Genomic DNA, 12,086 nt, shown 5'->3' on the forward strand with positions numbered 1-12,086 from the left:
GTATGGGGTGTCTTTAGGCAGTCAGAGCGGTTGTATGGAATGGTTAAGTCGTTTTCTTATGTGTCATGATTTTATCTTTGCGCATTTTAGTGGGCCTTACTGATTAACCTTTTCTTATCTAAAATTGCATTTCATTGGGAAATAATCAGTCATAGTCAGATGCGATATTAAATTTTTCGACAAATGCAATAGTAACTATTAGTCAGATGTGCTTGAATGTTTAGTGTCAACCAGTCACACTCGTCAAACGAAACAACTTTTATCAGTTCTCCCCAACACTTATTAAACTGTGTAAACAATTCCTATTTTTGATATTTTTGTGTTAGCAGAAGAGCGAACACCGTGTTACGAGTGGAAGCCGAAATGCACGCGTTTTAGCTCACGCAGGCTGGCGTGAGGATGGAAGAAATATATTGACGTGAGATCTGGAACATGACAAGGAATGAGAATTCAGAAAGCGGACGTAATTAGTTTGATACTTAACTTTAATCCATTAATGATGAACGTCACTCTTGACGGTACATGATTCACAATATTATCTGTTCAGAATACATTCTTGAAGATAGTAATTATAGTAACTGAATATGGCGCCTTGCTAGGTCGTAGCAAATGACGTAACTGAAGGCTATGCTAAACTGTCGTCTTTGCAAATGAGAGCGTATGTAGACAGTGAACTATCGTTAGCAAAGTCGGCTGTACAACTGGGGCGAGTGGTAGGGAGTCTCTCTAGACTAGACCTGCCGTGTGGCGGCCCTCGGTCTTCAATCACTGATAGTGGCGACGCGCGGGTCCGACGTATACTAACGGACCGCGGCCGATTTAAAGGCTACCACCTAGTAAGTGTGGTGTCTGGCGGTGACACTGCAGATATAGTATACTGTGCACACATCATAAGTCACATTGAACAGCCGCGCGGGATTAGCCGAGCGGTCTGGGGCGCTGCAGTCATGGACTATGCGGCTGGTCCCGGCGGAGGTTCGAGTCCTCCTTCGGGCATGGGTGTGTGTGTTTGTCGTTAGGATAGTTTAGGTTAAGTAGTGTGTAAGCATAGGGACTGATGACCTTAGCAGTGAAGTCCCATAAGGTTTCACACACAATTGAACATTTTTTTCATATTGAACAACTTGTTGCTGTACAAATGGTGTATACTGCCTTCGTAAAACGGACATACATAAGAACTGCGTTCCCTAAAATACTGCAAAATGCATTCTAAAGCAGTGTGGTAAGGAACTCCTACAGTCTCGACTCGTTGCATATTTGAGAGTGGCAGCAGTTGCACGTTCTTCACAGTTACCGAAGAGTTTCGTTACAGTGTTTTTGTACTACCTTTGTCATTGGACGTAATCTAGATTTGGCCTACGAACTACAATGGTTAACAGGTGGAGTATTAAAAACAGTCAACCATGGAGTTAACGTTGCAAAACAGCTTATTCATTATCTTTTGGTAGACCACGGATTTCAGCTAGTGAGGAAAAATTGCGCCACATCAGTCCAGCCGCTTTCAGGTGGTAGCGACCATTTGTCAATCTCTCATTACGGGTGAGATTCGTAGAACCCTTTATGTAAGTTGCCTGTTTGCCAGCACTCTAATTGGTTGTTTAATATGTACTAATTATCACAGAACAAAGCATTGGCAGTACAGCACGTGGTAACTCAACTTACAAGAAGGTGATAGTTAACTTAACAGAAAATATAAGCTCCGTCGGTCTTCCGGCAGACAACGTAGACTTTAGAAACCGAAGTCGCTAGATTTCGAACAAGTGTCTCGCCAGTTGTTCTCACGAGTATGTATGGACCCCTTACCAGCTCATCCAGTGAGGAAAAGTCCTTAATGGTACTGGTAACTGGCACCGGTCATTCTTTCTGTATTCAGGTAATCTGAGTAAATTTCAGCACATTGTGATATAGACAGAATAAACGGTTAAAAGACTTAAAAATATTGTCACAAGGTTATACACTGAAGCGCCAAAGAAATTGGCATAGGCATGGGTTTTTAAATATACAGATATATGCAAACAGGTAGAATACATTTCTGCGGTCGGCAATGCGTATACAAGACAAAAAATGCCTGCGCAGCTGTTAGATCGGTTACTGCTACTACAATGGCAGTTTATAAAGATGTAAGTGAGTTTGAACATCGTGTTACAATCGGCGGTGGGACACAGCATCTCCGAGGTACCGATGAAGTGGGGATTTTCCCGTACGATCATTTCACTAGTGAACCATAGATATCAGGAATTCGTTAAAACATCAAATCTCCGAAATCGCTATTTCCGGAAAAAGTTCCTGAAAGAACAGGACTAACGACGACTGGAGAAAATCTTTCAGTCCGCAATTGCTACAGATTTCAGTGCTGAGCCGTCAGCAAGTGTCAGAGTGCGAACAATTCGACGAAACATCATCGACATGGGATTACTGAGCCGAAGGCCCACTCGTGTACCCTTGATGACTGCACGACACAAAGCTATACGCCTCGCCTGGACTCGTCAACACCGACATTGGACTACTGGTGACTGGAAACATGTTGGCAGGTCGGACCAGCCTCTTTTCAAATTGTATCGAGCAGATGGACTTGTACGGATGTGGAGACAACCTCACGGGTCCATGGACGCTGCGTGTCAGCAGGGGACTGTCCAAGCTGGTGGAGGCTCGGTAATGGTGTGGAGCGTGTGCAGTTGGAGTGCTATGAGATTCCTCATACGTCTAGATACAGCTCTGACAAGTGACAAGCATGTGAGCATCCTGTCTGATCACCTGTATCCATTCATGTCCATTGTATATTTGGACGGATTTGGTCAATTCCAGCAGGACAATGCGACACCCCACGCGTCCAGAATTGCTACAGAGTTGCTCCAAGAACTCTCTTCTAAGTTTAGAAGCTTCCATTGGCCACCAAACTCCCCAGACATGAACATTATTTAGCATATCTGGGATGCCTTGGGACGTGCTGTTCAGATGAGATCTCCACCCCCTTGTCCTTTTACAGATTTATGGACAGTCCTGCAGGATTCATGGTGTTAATCCCCTCCAGCACTGCTTCAGACATTAGTCGAGTCCATATCACGTCGTGTTGCGGTTCTGCGTGCTCGCGGGGCCCTACACGATATTATGCAGGTGTACCAGTTTCTTTGGCTCTTAAGTGTATACAGGGTGTTACGAAAAGGTACGGACAAACTTTCAGGAAACATTCCTCACACACAAAGAAAGAAAATATGTTATATGGACATGTGTCCGGAAACGCTTACTTTCCATGTTAGAGATCATTTTATTACTTCTCTTCAAATCACATTAATCATGGAATGGAAACACACAGCAACAGAACGTACCAGCGTGACTTCAAACACTCTGTTACAGGAAATGTTCAAAATGTCCTCCGTTAGCATGCATCCACCCTCCGTCGCATGGAATCCCTGATGCGCTGGTGCAGCCCTGGAGAATGGCGTATTGTATCACAGACGTCCACAATACGAGCACGAAGAGTCTCTACATTTGAGAAGCGTACGAACACTTCAACTGAAATGTTGCAGGAGCTCCATCGTGCATGAACCACATGTTGTGTCGTACTTGTAAAGGCACATGTTCTAGGAGCACAGGTAGAGTATCCCGTATGAAATCATGGTAACGTGCTTCATTGAGCGTAGGTGGACGAAACTAAAATGAGCTCTAACATGGAAATTAAGCGTTTCCGGACACATGTACAGATAACATCTTTTCTTTATTTGTGTGTGAGGAATGTTTCCTGAAAGTTTGGCCGTACCTTTTTGCAACACCCTGTATACAGATACAAGTCGAACGAACGATCTGGCACACTGTTGTGAATAGTTCTTGTCGAGGGCTTTTTTTTATCGTTATGATCAATTACATACGACTTCATAGTTTACCATCAACATTTTTATTCTTCCTTTGTATCTACGTCTTCATAGGAAAGCTTAAAAGAAATATTTTCATATAAAATAACTAAATCTCCTCACTTTTCCCGAAAAAGTACCCAAATAATTTGAAACAGATGTTTTGTTGTGTCTGCTTTCAAAAGGAACTTATTGTAATGGTAATAACGCTCAGTAATGTATAATGGTATCTTACCTCCATAAAAATTAATTTTAGTCCTATTATCTCTTAGGTTTTGACATTATTAAAACTTGAAGAAATTTTTATCTGTTCTTATAATCATAACATTTACTCAGAGGAATTCTGTTAACATGTCGGCCATTGAATTGTAATTTGCCTCGTTTATGACCGGTATTAAAATTTACACTTGAGTTGTCTCAGCGCTATCTTGTACACTGGTAATGAAACCTCTGAGAATAACATTTCGTGGAAGAGTCTATCGGAGTTGCTGCACAACAAATAAGCGACGACGTGGGGTGCGCAGAAAGCCGTGAAGGACAACTCGAGGCTTAATGAGAATCAGGCTGCAGCAGCGAAGCATCCACTGTGGAGTCTCGCCTGGCGCAGAAAAAAAAAACAGATAAAATAGACGGGAACTTTCCTCGCTGTAAGTAACTTTTAATTGGATTTTCTTCTGAATAAACGACCAAAAAGTAGACACTGCGCTATGTCAATGAAACCTAAAAGTTCAGTAAAAAGACTGTGCAGATGATGCCTGGTAAAGTAAAAAGATATGTCTTCGGAGAAATGTAAACTAGCGGAAGGTGGTGCATGGTCTGTTATAAAGAATTAAGCTAAATTTGTGAAACAGTGGAATAAAATACTCCTGCCTGATGACACTCGTAAATGCGCACTACAATAAAAGCTATAATAAACGAATTCCTGTTTTGAAAATTCACGTACTGAACAAGAGCTTCCAGTAAAGACCACATACTTAAAAGAGCACCGAAAAACGAATTTCGTTTGTATGCACATCTCTATTAAAAGGAGGAAGAAAATACATGACTTTTTTCGCATACTTCGTCCCAGTCACGCATGCTGAAATTTTTTACTGTTATGCGTTATTGAGTCCGTAATGCCCAGAAGAAAACTCTCTGTTCCTCTTTATGCTGGAATCCACACGGTATTTTTAATTATATCAACAAAAATAAGACGTGAATGTACGTTTTAGTGAAAAATATTTATATCGTAACCATGTTGTTTTGTAGCCATCTTCAAGCATAGCCACCGTAAACCCTTAGTTATGTTGCAGCGCCGGCCGCGGTGGTCTAGCGGTTCTGGCGCTGCAGTCCGGAACCGCGGGACTGCTACGGTCGCAGGTTCGAATCCTGCCTCGGGCATGGGTGTGTGTGATGTCCTTAGGTTAGTTACGTTTAAGTAGTTCTAAGTTCTAGGGGACTTATGACCTAAGATGTTGAGTCCCATAGTGCTCAGAGCCATTTGAACCATTTTTTTTATGTTGCAGCGCGTCGTAGGCCAACAATCCAGGCAAAATGAGAAGAAATCATTTTGATTCTAGTGTAGTGTAGTATACTATAGTGCCTTGTAGAGCAGTATAAATTAGCGTAATATATCATTGCAAACTGCGAAATCTGTGTGAAACTTGAGTTCCTCCAGGCGTATAAAATATTCAAACAAATTACGGGAATGCAGGCAGGTGACGTCTTCGACAACCGCCGATATTTCGACTGGTGCACAGTTGCTCATTTGAATTCTGACAGGGAACAGGCTGAACACCTGTCGAAATATCGTCAGTTGTCGAAGACGTTACCCGGCTGTATCTTTGTAAGTTGTTTGTACCAAATCTGTTGTTTACCAATGGGGTACAGTAAAGTATAGCAGTAGCCTGTGCCCTCTGGATTCCTTATGAGTCAGAGGGCAAAAGGGTAATACGTAGACGGTTTCCTCTTTTCCTTAACATATAATTACTCTTCCTCTTTCTTTTTCCGTTTCTGTCTCTCTCGATCTCTCTTTTTACTTACTTTGTCTTTCCTTAGGCACCGTAGTGCTACAACAAGCTAACACATTTGAAATTTTATTTGTTACAAATGTACAGGGTGAAAAGTATTTAAACCGACGAACTCTGGGAGGTTGTAGGGGACATCGAAACAAATATTTTTCTTTAATGTCATTTTTTCCTATGAGGATTATTTAAACCGGTGGAAGCCGTATTACGCTCTTAAGTTGTTAGAGACCGTATTACGATCTTCAGTTGTAGGCAACTGCTGTCCACCAGTGTAGTAGCGCATTGTCTCTGTTTACTAATGGAGCGATATACCTGGAGTCAGTACACTGATATGGTTGACGCGTACTGTGTAGCGCGCCACAACGGACGAGCTGCACAGCGGGTTTATCAACAACAATGTCCTAATCGCCGTATCCCGCATCATACGACCTTTTCTGCTGTGTACCAACGTCTGCGTGAGACCGGGTCATTTAGCGGATTACCTGGACAGGAACACCGTCGCACGGTAAGAACGCTGCAATTTGAGGAAGCTGTCTTGCAGCATATGGAGCGGGATCCTTCAATCAACACTCGTGCAATTGCACATAACATGGGGACGAATCAGACGAATGTAAGAACAGTCCTTCGAGAGAAATTGTTACCTCCATTTCACTTACAGCGTGTCCACAACCTGGAACCAGTTGATTATCCACCAAGAGCACAGTTTTCGCAGTGGTACCTGGAGCAGTGTGAAATGTATCCTACATTTCCATCCTCCGTGTTGTTTACCGATGAAGCAACGTTCTGGCGTGATGGAGTCGCCAACATGCACAATTCTCATGTTTGGAGTGAGGATAACCCACATGCCACAGTTACTAGCGCTCATCAAGTGCGGTTCTTCGTTAATGTGTGGGTCGGTGTTGTTGGGGACTGTTTAACTGGGCCTTATCTGCTACCTAGGCCATTAAATGGCAGGCACTATTACAATTTCTTCGCCAAAGCAGTGCCAAGATTGCTGCAAGACGTCCCGCTCCCTAAAAGACAACGCAAGTGGTTCCAACATGACGGGGCGCCGGCACATTTCAGTCGTCGTGTGCGTCGATTCCTGGACCGACAGTTCCCAGAAACAGGATTAGCAGTGGTGGTCCTGTACCATGGCCTGCTCAATCCCCAGGTATGACCCCTCTGGACGTTTTTGTGTGGGGAAAGATGCGTAGCCTCGTTTAGGCAACTCCTGTTGCACCAGAAGAGGATCTAATCGCCCGGATAGTAGCAGCAGCAGGAACAATTCAGGATAATCCTGGGGTTTTTGCCCGTGTCAGACAGAGCACGATGCGACGGTGCAACCTTTGTTTGCCCGCCGGAGTGGCCGAGCGGTTCTAGGCGCTACAGTCTGGAACCGCGCTACCGCTACGGTCGCAGGTGCGAATCCTGCCTCGGACATGGATGTGTGTGATGTCCTTAGGTCAGTTAGGTTTAAGTAGTTCTAAGGTCTAGGGGACTGGTGATCTCAGACGTTAAGTCCAAAAAAAAAAAAAAAAATGGTTCAAATGGCTCTGAGCACTATGGGACTCAACATCTTAGGTCATAAGTCCCCTAGAACTTAGAACTACTTAAACCTAACTAACCTAAGGACATCACACACACCCATGCCCGAGGCAGGATTCGAACCTGCGACCGTAGCAGTCCCGCGGTTCCGGACTGCAGCGCCAGAACCGCTAGACCACCGCGGCCGGCAGACGTTAAGTCCCATAGTGTTCAGAGCCATTTTATTGTAATCTTTGTTTACGTGTCAATGGAGGCATTTTTAAAAACCTACTGTAATTGAAATTGGGTTGTGTTAAGGTGTTGTCTCTTGGTCATACAAAAATGAAAAAATGTATGGTGGTTTAATTAATTAGCCTCCAGAGAAATCTTCCTCTACCGGTTTAAATACGCCTCATAGGAAAAAATGACATTAGGGGAAAATATTTGTTTTGGTGTCACCTACAACCTCCCAGAGTTTGTCGGTTGAAATACTTTTCACCCTGTATAAACAACTTCATGTACAAAATTTGGTTTCTTGTATTATCTATATATTATCCACAGAAAAGCCATTGCCTGGAAGTCCCAATACAGAGCACAGATTTAAACTGTGAGGATAGAGGATATTTATCGTTTACAGTGTTCTTTGTGATAGCAGTTTGAATTGTCTCTACGCATAATTGCAAGAACGTACGCCTGCGAATAATGCTTCGGCTACGATATGAGATGACTTCAATGTACACAAAACGTAATGTTTGATATTAACGATATAACCGATCTCTACAAACGTAGTGCTCGGTTTGCTGCAAGTGACAAACGATTTAGCTTTTCCATTGCAGATGCAACTTGTGTGTTCGACAAGCAAGTACAATAGCAGAATACAGAAACACATGCAACTCGACGCACAGAACTTTGTCTTCTTGTCGATACGCATTTGTCTCTCTCGATTTTCACAACAACGACTGAGGCTGAAGGCGGTTCCCTTCGGCCTCAGTGAAAGCCTTTCTCTGCCTTTGTCTCTGACTGGGGACCGAGCGACGCCCTAAGGGCCTTGTGAACTAATCCGGGAAAAAGCAGCTACACGTCTTCATTGAAACAGCAGTAGCAACATATCGAGAGGCACATTAAACCTGAACCGTAGTCTTGTTGGATAGATCCCTTCCCGTCACCCAGGCAGCCACTGCAGGCCACTATAGGACCAGGTGTTACAGTAGTGTGGATAAAACGTTTACGTGGAAATTAGCTTAAGTTGACTACTGGTATGACAACGGCAAGACCATCGTCTGGAAAGAAAGAAGTGACTTTTGTTCCTTAGGGGACGCCCATTCAAGGTCACTCCAAACGCTTCTCACAGTGATTTTTGAGAACGTTTTACAAAGGAACCATCTTGACATATGCCTTAGGCTATTCAGGAGAACCACAGAAAACTACAGAAAAGTTAAATCTAGACGGTGGGGCTGTGGTTTGATCCCCGCTCCTGCTGAAAACGAATCTAGTGTATTAAACACTAGTCTTCTTTCCATTTATCCAGAGGAAAGATCCAATATTCCTGCTGAAATCTCTGTGCCGTCTCGTTGTCAGTGTAGACTTGTACCTTGGGAAGCAAGGAGAAGATGTTATTGGTGGCCAGTATCCCCTTTCTATAACACAACTGCACACCTTATCAACAGGGTTCTTTAGTCACATAAACAAAGAGCTACTATACTTAAGATAGTAAAGGTGTTGTGGTACAAGCTCTTCAGTAATAGTCCATGTTAGCCTCACTGTTGGTGAAGTACAACTCCTGCTGTGTACACTATTCTGGTCGTTAGGTACTGACTCTCTGAGCTAGTGGCTGAGTTAACTGCGATTGCGACTCCCACTGGGCTGCGACTGATAACTCGATTCGGTGACTCACTAGATGACTGACTGGGCCGGACTGACCCTCCGGTCTGTGGCGGCAACCTAAATACTGGCGGCCGAGAGGGCGTTGGTGGGCCATTGTTTGTGAGCCTGTCGTTGGCCTCTATCGATCTTCTCGCAACCTCTTTGCCACCTGGTGTGCTGGCGACTGCTTACGCCAGCACGGAAATACTGAAGCGTATTTCATCATAATACAGGAACTTACTACTGGTCCACGATTCATTCACTGGACTCACAGCTCCAGATGTGTTACCACAGGTGCCGCAATGATTGGGGTCCTGGATTCGTATTCCACATGTATGGGCTCAAGATGTTGTTTGGCTCTTCACAATTCAACTAGTGATGGGTCTGGGGAACTTTTTCGTGCCATTGCCTCGGTGATCTCAAGTACGAATCTATCCTTGGAAACCATGTCCTCCCCTACATGTAGTTTGTTTTTTCTCAACACAATGGCATCTACCAGCAGGACAATGCAACGTGCCACACAGCTCGCAGTGTACGTGCGTGGTTCGAAGAGCACGAGGATGACCTGACATATTCCCCTGGCCACCAAACTCCCCAAATTTAAACCCAGTCGAGAATCTGTGGGACCACCTCGATCATGCCGTCCACACTATGGGTCTTCAACCGAGGAACATAGCGCAGCTGGCAACGGCAGTGGAGTCGATATGGCTCCACATTCCTGTCGGAACCTTCCAGTACCTGCACGTCCGCTCTGCAAAAGGTGGTTATTCAGGCTTTTGAAAAGTGGTCACATAAACGTGACTAGACATGTGTGCACAAGAGGGTCAGAAACGGTGTGAAAAATTTGTAAGGGTGTTTCAGGGTAGGTAGTGCTAGAAAATATCGTTAAAAAAATTTGACATGGTGTACCATTCCCGAGTTAATTAGCACTGAAGTTAGCCAATCAGGCCATTCCGTGAGCAAATTCACGTGGCCCACCAGATACAGTTACTGTCAGTTGTTTCCATAGCGTAGATAGTAGCGCACGAGATGGCTCAGCCTTTGGCTCGATCGTTACTACCCGTCCGACGTCCAGATTTTGTGCCGTTCTCTTGTTCTGTTTTAGGAAACCAAACGAAGGACACGTTTGGCGACACCGTCTCCGACAGGCCGCTTAAATCTGAGTACGCATTGGCCTGATTGGCTAACTTAATTGCTAATTAACTTTTAAACTGTACAACGTACAGAATTCTTTTATAATCATTTGTTTCTTAGCACAACCTATCCTGCAACAGCCTTGGAAGCTTTTCAGACTGTTTCTGACCACATTGTATACGCTATAGTTGCGGCATAACTGTAACGTTTGATCCTATGCTCTTTTATTTGTATTTTTAATCATTTTAGTCTCTTTTTATGCTAGATTTTTGTTTTAATTAGTATTGTTATTATTATTATTAGTAGTAGTAGTAATATTAGTAAAAGAACAACAATAATGACAGTAATAATAAAGAAGCAAAGCTATAGGAAAGAAAGAAAGTGATCACAAATAAAATTGTACTAGTTACGACCTAACTTTACAGTAGATATAAAGGGTGTACAATAATAAAACTGACGAATTGCAGGGATGGATTTCTGATTGAAAATGGAGGAAAAAAGGTCCTATGAACGTGTGTTCGGAAATGGACGGTGTACATGCAATGTAACTAATCATCCCGGAAAACAGTACAGAGCTGCATCGCATACACGTCACAACCTATGTTCAAATTGGCTTCTATGAGAAGCTATGCGCACGTTCACATGTCGAATCATGGACTGCCGCACTTATTCCCACATGCCGGCCTCTCTGCAAATATCGTCTCAGGGTCTGCACATCAGGAATTGGTCCTCCAAGTCTGATGTACGCACAGATCGCCGACTCCCGACACGTTCGTCTGTCTGTAAGGTCCCGAGATCACACGAACACCCAAAAAGGACTTGAAATGTTGTGTGATCCAGTTAGTGTCTGTGGGTAGCCGTGCTGCCTTTCTACCGTTTCCATCTGCTTGGCCGTACACAAACACCGTTTCGGATTTTTCAGAGATTCGTCCCTGCGTTTCTCGATTTTGTTAATGTCCACCCTGCAGACCTTGGCGAGATGTCAGTTTCATTCTGAGCTAAAACTCTGCCGTGCTGGCCTCAATAAAACTCGTGTCACAGCACGGATACTACCTCTATCGCATTCTTATTTACTGAATGAAGTCCAGTGGTTTTGCAGGAGTAAGTAGATCTCGACTTGTCGTGTCACATAATTATTTCATTAAGCAAGAAAAACATCATACATTTCTAAACTTACACCATTCCATTGTGGGAGATGCAGTAACAAGAGATAAATGATTCAAATGAGTGAGCAGTTTCGGATGTGATTATGTAATTGTTTATTAAATCCGATTACGCATTTCAGTTGTTTAGCGCATCATCGTATTCGTTGAAATTTGAAACCGTAAAGTAAAGGACCCGGTTGTCATTTAACACGGCAGGGAAATACACAGATTAACTATGTTACGTTGTGTAAGATATGTTTATAGGACCTATTATAGGCGAATGGAGAATAGGCCATGCTAATTTATAGCCTCGACAAGCATTCAAAAAAGTCCTTAGTTAAGTGTTCCATGCATTTCTTAAATCACTTGTGATGAGTACCACGTTGTGTTGCATTGGTGCCTCTTTCGGTATAAATAGTGTTTTGACAGTTGAAACTACTATCTGAGATAAGCCACAAAGGGAGAATTCTCTCCTTACTACTTCGAAACTACATTGTAAATAAAATCAAGTCGACTTGTTCTCAAACTTCGAGAAAACTTCCACGGAGGACAGCACATAATACTTTGGGACTTGATGTTGACCA

This window comes from Schistocerca cancellata, chromosome 4 (assembly GCF_023864275.1).
Source record: "Schistocerca cancellata isolate TAMUIC-IGC-003103 chromosome 4, iqSchCanc2.1, whole genome shotgun sequence".
Taxonomy (NCBI): Eukaryota; Metazoa; Arthropoda; class Insecta; order Orthoptera; family Acrididae; genus Schistocerca; species Schistocerca cancellata.